This window comes from Macrobrachium rosenbergii, chromosome 28 (genome assembly GCF_040412425.1).
Source record: "Macrobrachium rosenbergii isolate ZJJX-2024 chromosome 28, ASM4041242v1, whole genome shotgun sequence".
Lineage (NCBI taxonomy): Eukaryota > Metazoa > Arthropoda > Malacostraca > Decapoda > Palaemonidae > Macrobrachium > Macrobrachium rosenbergii.
Window position 1 is genome coordinate 14,412,249 of NC_089768.1, and position 20,290 is coordinate 14,432,538.

General features: G+C 38.5%; 1 protein-coding gene and 1 long non-coding RNA gene across 26 annotated transcripts in view; one reads left to right on the forward strand and one right to left on the reverse strand.

Moving 5' to 3' along the window:
• per (period) overlaps nucleotides 1–20,290 on the reverse strand; it is a 221,500-nt gene that overhangs the window by 193,012 nt on the left and 8,198 nt on the right. The window lies entirely within an intron of this gene.
• Nucleotides 17,504–20,290, forward strand: part of LOC136854055 (uncharacterized) — a 178,886-nt gene continuing 176,099 nt past the window's right edge. For all 3 annotated transcript variants that reach the window (XR_010857614.1, XR_010857612.1, XR_010857613.1), the window contains exon 1: nucleotides 17,504–17,640. This is a non-coding gene — a long non-coding RNA (uncharacterized lncRNA). The remainder of the gene's footprint in view (nucleotides 17,641–20,290) is intronic.

Consider the following 20,290-nt stretch of genomic DNA (forward strand, 5'->3'; position numbering starts at 1 on the left):
TGTAATATTAGCTAAACCAACACCATTTACATACCAAAATAAAGTATGTATAATTAAAAAAAAAAAAATTCTCTCACGCTCACAGACAAGAAATCCTCAGTTAAGGTAGGGCAAAGGCATATACACTGCTTGTCAGAAAAAAAAATCCTCCTCCTCCTTCTTCTTCTTCTTCTTCTTAGAGAGAGAGAGAGAGAGAGAGAGAGAGAGAGAGAGAGAGAGAGAGAGAGAGAGAGAGAGAGACTATATATAATATATATATCTTAGTTTAACCAGACCACTGAGCTGATTAGCCTAAGAGCTCTCCTAGGGCTGGCCCGAAGGATTAGATTTATTTTACGTGGCCAAGAACCAATTAGTTACCTAGCAACGGAACCTATAGCTTATTGTGGAATTCGAACCACATTATTGTGAGAAATGAATTCCTATCACCAGAAATATATTCCTCTAATTCTTCACTGGCTGGACGAGAGAGAGAGAGAGAGAGAGAGAGAGAGAGAGAGAGAGAGAGAGAGAGAGAGAGAGAGAGAGAGAGAGAGAGAGAGAGAGCAAGCTTCAACAGGAGTTGCTTGAGGATCACCTTGCGCACGCCGTAGCATAAAAGGCATTTGAGGGAACATTGCAAAAGGAAGGATTATATAGCCTACCAACGTTAGTCGTGGAATGAATGCGTCAATTCTGTCGGTGTTAATATTTCATAAGGCCTAACGAAGCAAACGCTTTAGGCAACGAAATCTAACAATGGGATGAGGCAATAAAACAGAATACAGAATTTGGACCAAAGGGCCTTTATATATATTCTGAGTATATTTAAAGGACCTTGGATGTTACGGGAGGAAAACCTCGCAGTTGCACAATGAATCCACTGTTCAGAGAGGGTGGAAAGTGAGATGGAAGAAAGAGAATATGAGAGGAGTTGCAGTAAGAGGAATGGAGGGGTTGCAGCTAGGAGCCGAAGGGAGGCTGCAAAGAACTTCAAGTTATGCCTACAGTGCACCGCATGAGATTTACCACAATTATTTAATTTACATTCATATGAATTGTAACTTTCGGATGCAACTGAAAGATGTCAAAATATGCCGACAGAATCAAATGCAATATTCCTTGAAAGAACTGACTGGCCTAAAGCTTGAATTCTCGTGTGTAGCCTATATAAGCTAACCCGTTTACTTCGATAAATAAAAAGGAAAATACTTCAAATATTTACAATGACGTACGTCAGATATCCTTATACATACAAACATACATACATGATTTATATATACACACACACACACACACACATATATATATATATATATATATATATATATATATATATATATATATATATATATATATATATATATATATATATATATATATATATGAATTTTGTCACATAACCTACACTTATACACAAATATCAAGCCACGAATACCATTTAATATCGAATTCACTATACCTTGACAATAACTTCCAGCCAAAGGAAATTACAACTGATAAGTGTTTCTGAGCCGGCCGGGATTCGAACCGTGGCCTGGATTAGAGATAACAGGTCTATCGTTGGTTCTAAATCAGGCCACTGTACTTCAAAAGACAGGCTCGATTGCGTGTAGCCAATTCTACGCATCCGGAAGAAGGAAAGAAAAACGTATCTGTTTTAAAAAACTTCGCATATTTGTATGACAACAGAAAACTAATCACTATGAGACTAGTGTAGGAAATTCTACACAGATTCTTCGGTCTACTGATACCACCCAAGCATATCCCTCCCTAGACACGTTGCCTATTTAGTTAGCAGACTGTTAGTTGCTTACAAACTATAGTTATTTAATTTTGGGACTGAGTTTCGTATATCTTTAAAAATCCTTTAAATATCTACTACCACTATTACCATTCCTACTAACACTTCAGCTATGTCATGTCATCACCACCAAGTGTCTCAACTATGATTTATAATTACAAGCCATAACGGTAATGAAGCTATTTTCACTCGGCTCTGATAGCTTAACTTAATCTGAAAATATTAAGGTCTATGCTGGTTATTCTGAAGAAACCAAAAATGCATGTAAACATGTCTAGGCCTACAAAAAAATAAAATGGTGCTACTTTGGCTTGTTATCTACGCGCCACCTACTCCGAGGTGCTAGTACTAAACACCGTATAAAGTAGACGGCCGCAAGAAGATATCGTTTATTATTAATACAATAATTTGTCGACCACACGGTATAGAAATGGGTGTATACAATACTTTGATCGCCGAGGAGCTAGTACTAAACACGGCGTCCCAAGGAGCTTCCGCCATGTTTAGTACTTGCACCTCGGAGTAGGTGACGCGCAGATAACAAGCCAAAACAGCACCAACAAAATCGTTTGATACGTCTCATTCTAAATGCAAAACAGAGAAAACATGCAACAAAGTTCAGCAATTTCAGAACACAATCAGAATGTTCCTGGCTCGAGGAAATGCACTGGAGATGCCCAGCGAATAACTGAGAAACCTTACGAACCTCTCACTTAAAAAGAATGAAATGCAGACTTGGAGCGAAACAAAGCAATGAATGACCCACTTCTTAAAGAAAAAAAAAACGCGAAAAGGAGGAGAAGGAGAACAGTCACTGCCATGAACTTCAAACATAAAATACGTATGTGGCGACCTTCTAAGGGAGCAGCCAGTGGTGGTGGGTGGGGTGGGGGCCCTCGGCCATTGGCGCCTCCCTCCCCCTCCCCGCCTCGGTCTTATTAACAACTCAAGATTGCATTTATTTTTCCTGGAATTATCATAAACGAGTTAAATTTGTATGAAATATATAAATGTCAAAGCATATTTAAATGTATATATGTTACTTCTGATTTTTCAAGAAATGCTTTCATCGAATTTGAGGTACATTATCAAGCTTACAAAATCATTCCTGTCCTGTGGTTTACTTCAATCACTTGAGCAATTTTTTTAAATTTAAAATAATTCAGCGAAGGTCTCGCTAGCAAACGATAATTGATGTGCTTGCTCGAATTGGCATAATTTCAGCCATCTCCTTATCATCGCCATTGTGTTCAATATCTGTTCCTCTCTCTATCTACATTTCTTTGAGCACAGACCCGTCTGTTCATTCGCATACAGAGAAATGCACATGAACCCTGATATCATATTCAAACTTTCCACTCCTCTTCGTTAGCCGAAATTCTCGCACGCAAGCACAAAAAAAAAAAAAAAAAAAAAAAAATCGTCCGGAATACCCTTTAACGAATTCTCGAACATGTTAATCCTGGTACCTACATCCGCTTAGGGGTATTATTAGCACACCAAAGTGGCCACTGACTTGAAACTCAAGTTTCCAAAGAACGTTGGTTTCAACCTCACATCGCAGACCCCACACTGCAGCAGTAACTGATCATGATACAGAGCCAGTGATTTTTCATCGCCCTGGGGGAGACGCGAACCCGCAGGACATGCACGCGTGTTCTTTAAATATCACGAGAAGATCAAATGTTTGGAATGACGATCTTACATCATAAGAATTTTGTCATCACTCTATGTAACGTTAAAATTAACTGAGAGACACATACGAGTAAATTTCGGATGTCCGCTTGTGTCGCTTACTGGGGGCACCTGTGAAATCCATACAAAATTCTTGTAATTTACAAAAAACCAAAACAAAAAAATTAACAATCCACACCAAATTTGTTCTTTGTTTACCGTAGAGTTATTCGTGTGTTCAATCGCTCGTGGTCCTTCGTCATTTTACGAAACAAGTAATAAGCAGTATATAAATTTTTAACCCAGTTATTAATAATCCGTGTGGTTTTATGCATACGTTCGTAAGGCATTTATATTAAAAATATATGTATGATTTACGGATATTCCGTTTACGTTGACATGTACGCATACACGCAAATATAACAATTCGTAAATGGCATTCATGTCTCATTAAATGAAGTGGAGTTCTTCGGAAGACACGCAAAACAATGAAGAACTAGCATTCTATATACTAATCTTTGAAAATATACTGATCAAACCTGCAAGTAACGATGAATAATAATAATAATAATAATAATAATAATAATAATAAATAATAATAATATAGAATGCCTATCAAAAAGCAGATTAGCCTTCACTGACTCAATAAAAAGTAACCTGTTGAAAGTGCTTCATTAGCCGTCTGCTTGGTAAGCCTTCCCCTTCAATCCCAATGCCCCTGCCAGATCAGCTGGCCCTTCTCTGGGTCTGTCTTCCCCAAGAAGGACTGGACACCACACTCTGCTGGGGGGCTCTCTCCTCCATAGCTTCCTTCTATGGGAAGACCAGGGGTGCCCACCAACCACACAGGAGGACTTCCTCCTGAGCTGCCTTTCCTCTAAGGGACCCCTGATGCATCCACAAGGGCTGGAGACCCACCTAAAGTTATGCCTTCCATTGGAAACCTTGGCCATCATCCATGTAATGATGTTTTACGGCCTGGTGGGAGCCCTACCTTTCTCCTAGGAGAGTAGCCCTGGATGAGGGCCTCACTGCAGGGATGCCCTGACTTCCTCTGGGAAGGCATCCAAAAGGAGGCACTGGATACCCTCCTTCAGGGATGCCTTTCCAGCTTGGTAGGAGCCCTGCTTCCCCCTTAGGAAGGCAGCCGTGAAGAAGGACATGTCTGTTGGCTGTGCCCTTTCTCCCTCTGGAAAGGCATCTCTGGATGCTTCCCTAAGAAGTCTTGGCCCCCACCCCAGTGGTTAGGCCTTCCTACAGAGATGCATCCCAACTTGGCAGGATTAGATTCATAGAATTTAGGCTAAAAAAAAAATCAAGCACTGGTCTACCTTCAGTTGTCCGTGCATTTATCAACCTCATGACAACAACGTCTGGAATAAACGAGAAGCACTGTACAAGGCGCCATCACTACATAACACCAAGAGAATGTAACCTCTTGTAGACTGAGAATGTGATCTCTTGTAGACTGAGAATGTATAGCCTAGTCTCTTGTAGACTGAGAATGTAGTCTCTTGCAGACTAGGGTGAAACTTCGCGAAAATCCCACAACTGTTCTAAGAAGTAATTAGCTAGAGAGGATGGCCGAAACCCTGACTCCCTCCTACGAAGGCAAGGCCAGAGGAGGGACTCCCTGGAAGAGGTGCCCTAGCTCCCTCTTGGGGGGCATTCCTTAAGGGAGGCCCTCCTCTAGGGATACTTCTCGGCCTGGCAGGAGACCTGCCTCCTTCCTGAGAAGGCTGCCCCGAGAAGGACCTCTATGCCGGGAGCTACCTGGCTCCCGACCGACCCATGTTGTATTAGATGTTTGTAACTGACATTTTCATAACATGCTACGTGAAGGATACTGGAATCATACTACAAGATATCAAGTACACGGAAAATCAATCTGAAGGACTTTGCAGCCTCTTGGAAAACTGAATCCGTCAAGATGAGCAGCTCTGGAGCTCCAGAAGTTTGCATAACGTTAGAATTCGGGGGCCCTCGGCTACGTTTCAAATCAGGCATGGAAAATGCAACATCAGAAAAACCATGAATGAAAACATTGGCCGACAATTTTCATAAGATAGATTCAGATGAGCACCGCTACACATAGGCCTAAGTGAGCAGAAGTTGCACCGTCAACAACGAAAATATATCGGTGGCAATTATGTACTCACTAAAGAACTGACAGTAAACTGTAGAGGGAACAACCTTGAAGTCTAATACAAACAAGGTTACCTAGGGTACTGGGTTGACCCTTAAAAAGAAAATCTACCTCCCTCAATGTACGACACAAATCCTACTTTAAAAGAGAAAAGATAACGGTTACGAAAGAGCTGGTACATTCGTATGCATAGCCCTTCGAAGCCCGACATGTTAAGTGACAATTGTCAAATCCCTCTAGTTGCCAAGTAGCATCAGAGAGAAGGAACGACCTACGACCTTCCCAAAGTGAAAACCCTCGAAGTAACCAGATGACAAGTACTCGCCCAAATGGTGTTGTGATTTGAACTGACTGTGAGTAAATCAAACTTTTTTTTTTTTTAGTGTGAGAAAATCAAATAGATTTTCAGTGGATTGGCTAGATTTACTTCTCCGATATCTGGATCTTTCATACGAAGCGTAGGCCTAACCAATATCTAAAGAATGGTATTCTTTGGATATTGGGCCTGAAATCATCATTAGTTTTGTTATAGTGCGACGGTGAGATTGTAAACATAACTTTGAATAATTTTACTTGTCAAATTTCATAATTTTTAAAATTTCGAAGAATTGTAGGGCGCTAAAGACAATAACCAAAGACTTGAAAAAAATGGTGATATGTACTCAGGATCAATACCAACAAAATTATTTTCTTGATCGAAGTATAATGTTCTTCTGTAGCCCACGCTTGAGGGAATATTAAACAATTAAACGGAGAGATTAGACCCCCAGGATAACGATAGACCAAACCTCTGAAAGATAGGCTACGTTAATAAATCTCTGAATACAGAAGCAGGAAGAGAACTCCAAACCTGCACAGCGGGATACTGTGTTTCTGTTTGCCACTGGACTCGCAGATCTAATATAAAAATTTAAAAAAAGGGATGAAATAGGCCTAAATCAATAAATCTATAGCTTATCATTTCACATAATTTCTCACACAGGTTCGCTTCATTCCGGTACGATAAGGTTTCCCAGTTCAAGTCGACGAAGGCAACACTTTCATATCACATCAGCAAAAACTTCGCACAATAAGCTTTCTTTTTCTTTTATTTTAAATAATACATTATAACCAGATTTTACATTTTAAATATATACACTTATATTTAGACAAATCATCAATCTTACATCCTTAATAGACTATATAAGTCATACACTTCAACCATTCACAAATGAAGTACCTTTACTGATACTCAAATATGGTACAAAACAAACAATCATAGATAAATACTTTTACAAAAAAATGTACAAGAAACATGAATTATTTTTTTTTTATCGGTTTTTTTTTTTACAATAAACTTGAGTTGCTGAGCCTTTCCCACGAGGAGATGTAAAATTTCCGGAGCTAGAACTGCCTTAGGTAGTGCGATCATCAAAACCTGTTGCATGATGGGCGCGTGGGCCATTTTCACGGTCGACTGACTGGAACCAGTCTAAGTCAACTTGTTACAAAGATGGGGATAATTACAAAAGTTTCCTAATCTGATATGCTACAAAGATGGGGATAATTACAAAAGTTTTCTAATCTGATATGCACTGTTTTCCACTGCGCCTACACGGAGGATTAAATCAGCGCTTTGATGACGAAATAGGTCAGAATCTTCACACACTCTGGGCAATTACAGTGCGAGTATCCCCACTGACACTTAGAAAAAAACGAAAAAATACATCCTTTTGCAGAACTTTAATGACAATAATTTTGCACCGGAAGATTCACAGAAATGACTGCAAATCATTACCACACACACACACACACACACAGAACTTCTTTAATGACAGTAAATTTACACCGAGAGGTTTACAGGAATAACCACATATCACTGCCACTGAGAGAGAGAGAGAGAGAGAGAGACTTGTTTTGCACCGAGAGGTTTACAGAAATACCCGCATATCATGACCTCAGAGAGAGAGAGAGAGAGAGAGAGAGAGAGAGAGAGAGAGAGAGAGAGAGAGAGAGAGAGAGAGAGAGAACTTCTTCAATGACAAGTTTGCACCGAGAAGTTCACAGCAATAACCACATATCAATACCACAAGGAGAGAGAGAGAGAGAGAGAGAGAGAGAGAGAGAGAGAGAGAGAGAGAGAGAGAGAGAGAGAGAGAGAGAGAGAGACTTGATGACAATCATTTCGTGACCGAGAGGTTTACAAAAATAACCGGATATCGTTAACACACACACACACGCAGAGAGAGAGAGAGAGAGAGAGAGAGAGAGAACTTCAGTGGCAAAAAGTCTGCACCGTTTACAGGAATAACCACATATTACCAGAGAGAGAGAGAGAAAACTGGAATGACAATCATTTTGTGACCGAGAGGTTTACCAAAATAATCTGATATCAGTGCTACCAAGCACACACACACACACACAGAGAGAGAGAGAGAGAGAGAGAGAGAGAGAGAGAGAGAGAGAGAGAGAGAGAGAGAGAGAGAAACCTGACCTTTACCAAACACTTCTCAGTGGAACCAAGAACCTTAGACTAGCAGTTCATTTGGCAAAGGCCTCGAGATTCAGTAATTTGGGGGAAAAAAAAAACCTTTGTAGGGTCCTAAACGGACCCACACACCATCCAATCTTACCTGGCCAGCTTATGTCCTTGTGTCCAGCACTACGTTTCCGCTCGCAAGCGTTACTGACCTGTCTATTTATTTGAATAAATCGGTAAGTTTGTAGACAGCCTGTTACTCACGACTTCGCTACACACCTTAAAATACTATTACGTTCCCAGTATTTGTTTCCATCCCTTTTCATCGGTCCCTGTTTACAATTTGATGAGAAGAAATCACGATACTGAAGTTAAGAGGCTTCTTCCAACTTTGGATTCGGTCACGAGTGCAAACTGCAAAGTCATCTAGGCCTACATGGTAAAATTGTCGCAGTTTAACGTAAACAGTACTTGAATAACATATATTTATATATATTTAGGGTATATGTGTACTTGTCTAACCTTGCAATAGAAAAACTTGACATAAAAAAACCATGATGATAAAGTCTTCGTTAACCCTTTCTTTACTTCGTGGTTAAGAGTCCCACACTCCCTACTTTTTTCGAGCCTACGATAGCAAAGGGTATTAGCCTAGGTCCACCTTCTGGGTAAAGCTTCATAAAAATCCGCCGATAAATAATTGTGTACGCACACAGACAAAGTATGAAAAACAATCAATCATACCGATTCAAAGACATCCCAGTCTAAATGAACTGAAACAGCTTAATGATAACAATCTATTTCCCTAGGTGGTTGTGTTGCTTCGTTTTCTGACATTCTTTACTTCCATTCGAGAATTTTCTCTTTGTATTTTGCCTCTTCGCTTTACTTTGAATGTAAGCTAACCAATTTAGCTTATCTAAAACCTGCTCCCTAATACAAATAAGTTTCTCTCTTTTAATTATTTCCTTTAGTGTTTTCACAAGAGGAAAAATATTCAAAAACATTTTCAGGCTAGGTTGTTCAAGTAATCTCATTTTTTTCTTTTTCATAATCAAGCCACGTAATTACCACAACAGCAATCTTTATTATCGGCTTGGAGTTCAAGGTCCCAGGTCCCACACCTGTGAATAAGTAATGAGGTGTTATAATCAGGTACCGTAGCTTAAAAGTGAACTTTGCTATCAAGCACAACAAAAACAGGTTAAACACAGCGTCACCACCCCACCACTCTTATATCGATCACCTCTGACATTTCCTAACTGGGACTTCATAACGCATCCGTCAGAAGAAATGTAAATCATTATCAATAAAATACCGATTCGATCTATTCGTAGTTTGTGATACCTCCCACCAGGTTTATTCTCGTACCTTAATCCTTCAATCTTTGGTCTCATTGTAATCTGCAACAGTGTTCATTGCACTGATAAGGTATCAGTGCACTAGTGGCATAGGGCTAATCAGACGGACTCAATAACGCGTTCATCATTGTTGTTTATAGGCTACAGCTGAACTAAACATTAATAGGTTTGCTTATATATATACATAATATATATATATATATATATATATATATATATATATATATATGTGTATATGAATGATCGTTCACATATTGTGTATCAGTATTGTGTTGTACTGTGTGTGTGTGTGTACTATATATATATATATATATATATATATATATATATATATATATAATATATTTTTATATATATATAACTGTTTTAAGTGTGTGTGTGTAATGTGTGTGTGTGTGTGTGTGTATATATATATATATATATAACCATTTTTTTTTATATACAACTGTTTTTATATATATATATATATATATATATATATATATATATATATATATATATATATATATATATATATATATATAGGCCTATATAAGCTATATATATAAAGATCGTTCACATATTGTGTATCAGTATTGTATTGTACACACACACATAATATATATATATATATATATATATATATATATATATATATACTCATATACATATATGCGTGTCTGTAGCCTACAATGCGATATTGATACACAGCACGTGAACCATTTTTCTTATCGTAACTGTTTTATGTGGCGCAATGACATTTCCACTCAACTCGACACATCACATGTTCCTGTTGACTACTTATCTCATTCTGTTTACTAACTTTAGCGTTCGTCTGACGCAGTTTGAAGTCTCATCTTTAACGTTCGAGGGGCAAAAAGACAAAGTTCTTTAAAGCAACATTAACCTTGTTATGTTATTGTTCTTTTATCCCACACAGATGTAAAATTGTTTTTCGAGTGCAGAGAAATTCTTCGTCATCTGCACGTATATTATTCACATCACCATCAATACTAATTTTAATGACAAGTAGGAAGCTTCCGGAATAAAAAAAAAAAAAAGCATACATACATACTTATGATGTATGTATGTGTGTTGTGTGTGTATTGCACTCATAAGGAAGTGTACATATCTTACGAAATATTCCTTTTAAAAATTCAATACTGCAAGTCACGCAATATTTTTGACAACGACGAAGTCGTAAATTTAATCCAATACTCGATAAAAGCCAACAGCACGAAAAGCTATCCTATTCAAGCTCTGCACAGCAACATCCACTACATTAGGCCTACCCATGTTATTATTTTCGCAAACAACGGAACTTGCGAGGAACTTTGGGCTAATATCACTCCAGAATCAGCCTGTTTAGAATGAAAGACATATTTCCATGTCTTTTACGCCAATAAATTAACTACCTCTTTCTGATAAAAATCTAGTACCGTATAGTACCATTTCACAGCACCACCTCTTTTTCACTTAAAAGACAATTAGGCCTAGGTGGAGGTCCCGGTCTATTCAACTTCCAAATTGATCTAACACTACAAACTGATGTAGCCTCTAACTTAGTAAGGATGGTATATAAGCCTCTGAACCTGTTTAACTTGCCATTTCATTTTGGCCCTTATTTATTTTGTGATAAATACTTCTTACGCCACGATCTTAACAGTTTTTTTTAATTATAACCAGAAAAAGATGCATCTACTAAATGATGTTTATGAAACTATACCTAGAGAAAGAAAATTCCACATCACAAAGGTAGTCAAAAATATCTTGCCAGTAATAGGTGTACAGTCTAAACCATTAAGTACGAACAAGTGTAACACATCTTTCAACCAGTTTGCCAAGAGTTGTAAACAGCTAAATGGAAATAGCATATTGAGGTGAAAACCCTGACACAGTTTGCATTTCCCAGGAATGCAAATGGTACCAACCCCCTCTACTCTTCCCATCATGGGGTTTTGGACCTTCAGTATAAATCTATGGTCAGAAAATCAGTACGGTTTTTGCATTCTTGTCGACCAGAAGGGCAAGCCTACCCCATGCGATATTTGCAGATGAACCGGCTCTCCTCATCCGCAGTTCTTTTGCCTGATTATCAATTCTCTCAACCTTTGTTACTGCAGCCATTCCGAAAGAAGAGTTGTTGTTTTATCCTTCACCTCACCATCATTCTTTGGTTATGTCTTTTACTAACAGTGGCATTAGAAATTATAACAAACTCCTTTCAAAAGAAATAAAATTCGACGCTCCTTTTTTAGATCAGCAGTATGGTCTCCGTTAGGTAAGATGAACTGGGATCATATTTCACATCTTGCTAGTACTGCACTTGGTTATGACAGTGGGGAACAAAAAAATGTTTTCAGTTGTCACTCTTCTTTGTCTACTGCATTTGTCATTCTGGCATGTGGCTACGCTAACCACACTTCCTGCTTATACTTCTATTATTACACTCATTCAGTCTTTTTTTTAACTGCTTTACGCTGCAGGCTATCTGCTGTACGATGCAACTCATATTTCCTTGCCATTTTTAGTGGTGTCCAGTTATGTTTTCTTATTACTCTTTTTTCCCTGTCGCGTGATTTATTCTGGTCTACCTCTTCTCATATTCATGCTTTTGTCAGTTACTAAATTGTCAAAATAGCTTGACAGCATTCTGACGTTTACGCTCGGCCTCAAATTGCACTTACATAGTCTGCTAATTCTGAGTATATTAATTACTGTTTTTGAGCAGCCAGAAACTAAAGCAAGATGTGTGAAGTGTCAGTTTAGAGGGATTATCCTTATGTAAATGAATGCCTTTGTATATTGAGTTGATGCATACTGTAGCCATATTGTAAATATTGTAATTGTAAATAATGCAAGTTTAATCCTTTCAATAAAAAGTAAAAATAAAAATCTGATCTAGAGATCATGCTTCAATGGGAATCCCACTACTTAGTGAAGTTGCATAACTCAAAGATTTCCTGTTCTTCCATTTCGCAGCCATCAACATTCTGAGTGTTCCCTGGTTACTTCATATTTCTTTTTGAGAGATCACGTAGGCTACCTGAAATGTCTAAATATATCTCGGAAAATTAGTGATTTCTCTCAATTCAAACTTTAATCTTGTCGTAGCCGTCTCAGTTGGAAATATTACTCCCATGTTTCAAGTGCCTTGGCGTTTCTTCCTGTTCGACATGCGACTAAATCAAAGGCAACTTGTCGGTTCATTGACCCCACGCTTTTGCCTCCTCTTCTTTTCTTTGTCACAAAGTGGCTTCGCTATCTCACTCTCTCTATTTGGGGCTATTTCATCCACTGTTCTGATAAGCTTAAAAGAGAATATTCTCATCCATTCGTATGACTCCACAACACCTGTCAGTAACTCTTGAACTGCAGAGCTTACCACTTTCTCTCCCGCTGTGCCAAGTTCTGGATTTGTTTTCTCCTTTCATTTTGTAATCTCAGTTTTCAAGCATTCATTTGTTTTTTGTTATTCTTTCCCCCCCACCCCACCCCCACCCTCTTTTCGTGGTTTCTGCTGGCATATCGGTCTCTTTATTACAACGAATTTAAGGGCCTTCCTTAGAACCATCTTTTTAATGCACAACCTACGAATTTAGTGATGTTGATTTCATCGGTGGCGGTTACAAACTTATTTCTCAATTACATTCACAAACCGACAATGTCTCTACAGTATGCAATTTTTTTTTAAACAGACAACATCGCTTCCAGCTTACGCGTCACCTGATACCTGAAGCTTTTTTTTTTTCGTTATGAAGACGCAACATTAGGTCGACCTTGCAAAAAAATACACGTAACTCTGACCAAGACAGAGCGGAAGAGGAGGCAACGAGCGACCTCCAACCTCCCCTTCTCAAGAAGCACGTTTCACTACATCTGATTTTGCAGGCTGTAATCCCCAAAGCACACTGTCCAACCACATGACAACCGCACCCCCATCCTTGGCCCCCACCTACCCACGCACCAAGGGCTTTCGCGTCGTGAAAACTCGAAAGAGGATCTCAGTTAACACGAGGATTCTATTTTTAGGTGGAAAAGCAACTCCCGGCGAGCACGGGAGGTAATCTGACAACGGATCATTCTTTTTCTTTCGTTCGTTTTCTATTTTCGGCGTTGATCCTGACCAAATCGAGTTTTGGCTATAATGGTGGACCTTTTCCAAATCTGCTTAAAATGAGTATAATTAGGATCTCTATTTGTGTTCCGACATTTAATTCAATCTGTTTTTAGTTTTCTGTCATCTTTTAATAGCCCGTTTGCACATGACTGCTTCTTTATCCTTGACAGTTTTATATGTTTTTACTTTACGATTTCATATACATTTTACGCCTATTGACATTTTAATTATTTAACTGGCTTTTCCACTTCCGTTTGATAAATTTCATTCTTCTCTTCCATAAGATTCTTATCATCTCTTTATCTTCTTATTCTTTGATACTCGAAATACATCCACAGAACGTATTACTCAGGTTAGGCCTTACTTCTTGGGATGACACCATTATTTCCATAAAAAAAAAATGATAAAAAAAATTACTCTGTCAATTATCACGCGCCCAAGAAGCCGAATATAACAGTCATTATTGCCATTGGCGTAGGCCTAAATGCAGTAACAACTTGTAACGATTTTCGTATATATAGGCCTAAATGACCCACCATACGTCATGCAACTTGAACCTTGTGGCCAGTTTCGACTGGCCTTGATAACTTGTACCTAAACATGTTTGCGGCGCACTGGCCTAATCAATTTCTCACCTTAAAACAGGTGTTTTTTTTTTCATTCAATGCTTTTAGCAAAATTATTGACGTAAATACACCTCTTTGATCATGTTCCGTAATTTAAATCCGCTAAAACAGGCTAACTGAACTTCTGCTCTGCTATTTTAACTTACAGTGTATTCTTATTTTTGCTGGTGTCCATGACTTGTGTAGTAGTGACGCCAGACTACAGAAATTGGTCGGTCTCTCTCTCCTTCCCACGCAAAAAAAAAAAAAGGTAATCGAAGGCTACACATAGGCCTGGCCAGGTAACAAATAGGTGCGACGTCAATCTTTGCCACCAATATTGGCAGCTTGGTGTAAAGTTACGCTTCAAGATTCCCAGCCCGAGAAGAACCTAAAAGAGTTCAGAGGTCTGCCAAATCATTTACCAACTAACTACGTGATTGGTAACCAGACCATGTTTGGTACATCTCTACGCAAGGTGACAGGGTTAGGCCTAGGCCTACTTCTAGTGTTAAGTTTCTTAACAAATACTTATTTAATTTAATAATGCCCCTAAGTTGTAAACCTCGCAGTGTTGTTTCCTTCTTAATCATGATCAAATAAAGTCGCCCCCTCCTCCAACACACACACACACACCCCTGCGTAGTTACAAAACTGGTTCTCCAAGATTCGTGAAGTTTAGGGGAACAAGAACCTCAAGGTAAAATTTATTTATTTCAAGTAGCTTAAAAAGGCAAAATCACATCGGCTGACACCTATATAGGTTGCCATACCGTGTTTAAAAGTGAGAGAGAGAGAGAGAGAGAGAGAGAGAGAGAGAGAGAGAGAGAGAGAGAGGCACATTTTTCTGCCTGCGGGTACTGATCGTGGTTGGAGAACTTATGAACATGGCCTTTCCCAATTACACTGAACGTAATTCCGCGAGTAGGCTAAGCTAAACTTTCTATGGCTTAATAGTGATGTTCAAAGACAAAGTTTTTCTTATGAAAAACCTATATTCATTTTTTCAACAAAAAAAAAAACACTACAGGACACTTACAACTTGATTGGACTAGGACTAAAATTGCGGTGGGGTTAGAAAGTAGAAGGCACAACGACACGTTCCTTATCAGGATGTGAAGACCGTACCCACCTGATAACCGCAGAACTCGACAGGTATCCAGCCAAAATGACAGCGCCTTATCAGCTTCAATGAAAGCCCTATTTATAACAGCAAATTGGCATTCGCTGTTTATTTTCCGCTACAAAATGTCCAGAGCGATGATTGAATCTGAAACCACTTCAGTCATCATGTATCGACCTTGTGCATATTGTGAAGTGAATGACTACACACGTCGAGTGCAGCAGTTCCGTGGTGGCCGGTAATCAAGTCACAAGAACAAAAGTCACATTAATTTATGGTGGCCGGTAATATGGTCACAAGGGAAAAATTCACAATATTTCTTGGGGATCATTATCTTTATGATATTTACAGTCTTTTGTTTATGTTTATACGGAAATCCCCAGCGGGCTTGTACTAAACACGCCGCAAAGGTGGATACATACCGGATTACAACCCTTGGGAGTCACTATCTAGGAAAGATTATTGTGACTTTTTTCCTGTGACTTTTTTACCCGGATTCAGTTCCATAACCGAGTTACAATAAATTCTTTTTCTACTTAACAAAGAATTATATTAGGATTTATTGAGAGCATATGGCGTTTAAGAATAACTGAAGTTAATAGAAAGAGGTAGCAGCGATTAAGCTGGGTGGCACAAGTCTGTATTTGGGCTCCTATTGACTGCTGACAAAGCAACCAATTTACGTTCTCCAATGCGGAACAGCGGTTGAATACCCTAGTAGTCTTTTCATTACATTTATAACATGCTAAGAGAGAGAGAGAGAGAGAGAGAGAGAGAGAGAGAGAGAAGAAAACCAGACTCATCACCGTTACCTGTAAAACATACCAAAATATTATCGCCTAACAAACCTTACTGGTTTACCATACTTATTTTGGGAGGGGGAGGACAGAGCACAGCGTGTTCACGATTCATTATGAAGATTATAAAAATATATTCGAACCCCGATTCCTTAACGCCCACCTGCCCGCACCTCCCTTCCCCTACTCCGCCGCCCCCACCGCGTTTAAGGGTGAAGGTTCCATCGGTGGTAAGGCACTGCGGTGCTTTCTATCTTAAGGACGCAAGAAGAAGAAAACAAACGAACGAACTTTTCTGTGCACGAATGCCGCGTAGGTGGCGCCATGCAGTATTTCCATTGCCTGCTCTTTTGGACTCTCCATCTTTTTCGCTCCACCCGGGGATGCCTAGGTCTAGTCCATCCCCTTTAAGCTGGGGGCCCTGTGGACAATGACATTTGAAATGGCACTGACGTATTAGTTTCGCTTTTATATCAGATATATATATTTGCTCTCTTCCTTTTCAAGGGCAAAATGTTACGTAGCTGTGATAGTTAAATTGGGCGATACTGTATCTAAGATGAGCTTATTTCATTTTAGCTTTTCAACTAAATGTCAGTTCTGATCATTTCTGCAACTTTTAGTGAAATTCTGAATACCCAGAAAACGTTACAAATTAAATAAAAATGCTTCGAAAATAAAAAGAAAAGCAAAAGTGCTAAAGGCTGACTGAAAAAAAAGGCTACTTGAAAACAAGTAGCATGTTCCCACCTTCCCTATAGTACGAGCATCTTTGTTTATTAGAGTTAAAAGATTTTAAAAGGGAGGATAACAAATGATCCTCCACAAAAGCAACAGACGTTAAATCTGCACAATGCAAGTGCAATTTCCTCAAAAGCTCAGTACAGAATTATGAAAAGTACCTAAAGTTCGGTGATTTGAGAAATTGTGTAAATTTTTACTAAAACCCTCGAATTAAAAATCTCCCTATACAAAAGCTCAAACTTTCCATCCTTTAACAGATAATCCAGAATAAGTTGTACGAGCAGAAAATGCCCATAATTCAAGGCATCTCATCTGCGATACCAACATAGATGACTCACCTGCAGCGTGTCGAACTCTTTGCGCCAATGAACTACATATCTTGCACATCTAGTACAATCTGTTTCTTTCTCATTTCCCCCAAAACTTAGGATTTACAAACACTCTTAATCAAAGTTTTTATTCCTGGAAAATATGATTTAAAAGTCCTGCACTACATCTGCGGACCTAGACCCATGCTTACTGCGTACAGGTCTCAGCTCTGCATCCATATATTTGGATCAAATCTTCGCAAATTTTCTTAATTATCCGCGTTTTGGCAACAATACAGTAATTGGAGATGTTACCTATAGGTACTGTACTAGTTAAGTACCGCACTGTACTAGTACTATGTACGTAGTTCAACGCGTTGCCACCAGGGCGGCAGTGCAGAGCCTTGCAGACCTCTTCAAACACCTGGGAACCTCGGCAGTTAAATAAGTGCTTTATCTTCATAACGGTATCTTGTGCTGCTTATAAATTGCAGAAATGGGAACAGGAGTTCTTCAGAAGAAAATGGAATAACATTCCACAGGTAAGCAAAGCATACTGAAATTTATTTACACATTTTGTACAGGTCAGATAAATGGCATGTTAGTAGTTACACTTTCTCTGTTAACACGTCTTGTGTTTTCAGCATAACATTGTGGCACACAAGTTCAGTGGCGATTTCAATTTTGAAACCAGAACATCATTAATCTTATATGTGTTGCATAATATAAAGTAAAAAACAAAATCTTGGTCTTTATTAAAAGTGCTTAGTAGCACATAGGCCTAAGGATACTGGTTGTGTCACCAACGATCGTCTTTTGACCATGTCACTGTGATGCCTAAGGGCACAGGTTGTATCCTGTCAGCCATCAAGGATTCTTTGCAGTAGGCCTAGGTAGGCTTGTAGGATATTGTCTATGTCATAAAAATTTAAGTTTTATCCATGTGAAGGTAGCGTTCAAGTTGTTAAACAAAATACATTTTATCAAACGTGGTTTCTCAACAAAATTCCGTGACGTCATACTTGGGGAGAGTATTTCAGGACGACGTAAAAAAAAAACCGTAGAAAATAATCCCTATTATTATAGGCAAAGTAAAAAAATATAGCTGTATTTTTTATTTATGTAACAAATCCTGGTTTAATTTATATTTTCATCAAAAGAATAGGTCTCATATGTTAGTGACAGCAAGAAAATGAGTTTCGCAGCCTAGGCTAACTACTGCTTTGAACAAGGAATGAAGTTTGTTAGCCTAGGTTAGACCTAGGCTATGCCTTAAACTACTCCCTTTATATGATGCTATTGCATTTGAACATTATTCTAAGTACAACTTAATTTCGCATAGCCTATATAAAAAAACAATTTCTCTGTGGCAAAAATGATCGAATCGTTATGCCACGAGAATAAAAAAAGGGGGGGGAGGGGCCTGTAAGAGTGGTAACAATAAGGAAAAGAATCTTGGCCGAGCAAACGTCGGCGTATGCCTGTTGATTTGGAAGGTATTTTTACTTTTTATCCTTATACCTATGCCTAATGATTCAGCAGTATTTTTATTGTTTTATCCTTATAACTATGCCTATTGATTAAGCAGTATTTTTTATTGATTTGTCCTTAAGAACAAATTTATTCCAAATAAATAAAAATTACTTTATTACTTAACCATTCTCCCTGAGTATCCTTCCAAACTTTAGAATAATGAGAAATGACTTGGCTAGCCATCTGTCGGCGGTTTGTTTACAAATTACACCATGCATTTGAGATAGGTACAGATTAGAATCCACAGTTCTGTACTTCAACTACAAAGGATCTCAGAACAATATTTCGAAATGTATTGTACATTAATGATTAATCTCCCTGTAATGTAATAACGCATTCTTATATAATAATTAAACGAGGGGAAGGCAATGTGCCGCTTTAGTGTTGTCTCTGCAATATAGGCTATGTGTAGGACCGGGAGTTTCAATCTAGCCGCCCGAGATCACGCTTTCCGCATGGAGATCGCTTGTTATTGGCCGACTCTCTATAGTATTTTCATTGCTTCGCCTATTCTGTAACTCAGCTCGTTTCCCATTCTGTCCATCCACTAAATCTAACTTGAATTACCAACTCCGTCCTTCCACCATCCGCACCGTACTCATTTCCCAAATTCCTGGCTAGCCAATTACCCTCAAGACCTAACTCTCGCCAGCATTCACTTTCAACTTTACTCTCTTAAATAGCTTGCCCCAGTTTCTGGTATTTATCTTCACCATCACTTCATAAAATTGTTTCATCGCCAAACACCAGCCACGCCACGCTGCGTTCACAACTCGTTTTTTTATCCAGTGTTTCGCAACTATCCATTCTGTCCTCCCTCAAACGTTCCTCATTATTCCAGCCATATGGCATAACGTTTTTTAGACCGATTTTTACGCCCACGCTGTCACTTTAATGTTGAGATTAAATCTGACAATACTTACGGAATGTCTACTGAGAATGTAAGGATGATAAATAAGATACGAAAGGAAAGGTGCAAACAATTAATGGTATTACAAAAGAAATAATGAGGCAGGTTACAGTGGTAATCGCTGGACTCGACTGCTGATCAGTGGAGGCTATAACGTACAGTATATTTGGACTGGGGAAATATTCAGAATAGCATAAGTACTCTCATATATAGGAACAGGTGATAAGAGCTCAACTACTACATGTATGGGAACTTAGGCTATCAATCAAGCAGGCTATCCTCGGAAAGGTGTATGATAGGAATGTGACTGATAAAGTAAGACTGATAAGAGAATGATTAATAGCAAAAGAGCAGTGTGGGTTTTGTGGATCAAGTGTTTTACAAGAGTGTAGGCTATGGTGTAGTTGGTAGCCCACTAATCATATATATATATATATATATATATATATATATATATATATATATATATATATATACATATACACACACAAAGGTAAAAGCCAAATATAATTGAATACTACAGGGAAAGACTAAGCCGAGGTTCCATACCAAGCTCTTCCCTCTTTAATCACACCTCTTGTAGGCATAAATTCTAACACTATAAAAAGTTACATAAATTTACAGAACAACAACAACAAAAAAACAAGCACAACAACCAAAACTGACCATCAATCTGAGAATAAAATGAGGCAAAAGATGGAACATGATCAATAAGGTTCACATTCCGTTTGCTTCATGTTTCAGAAACC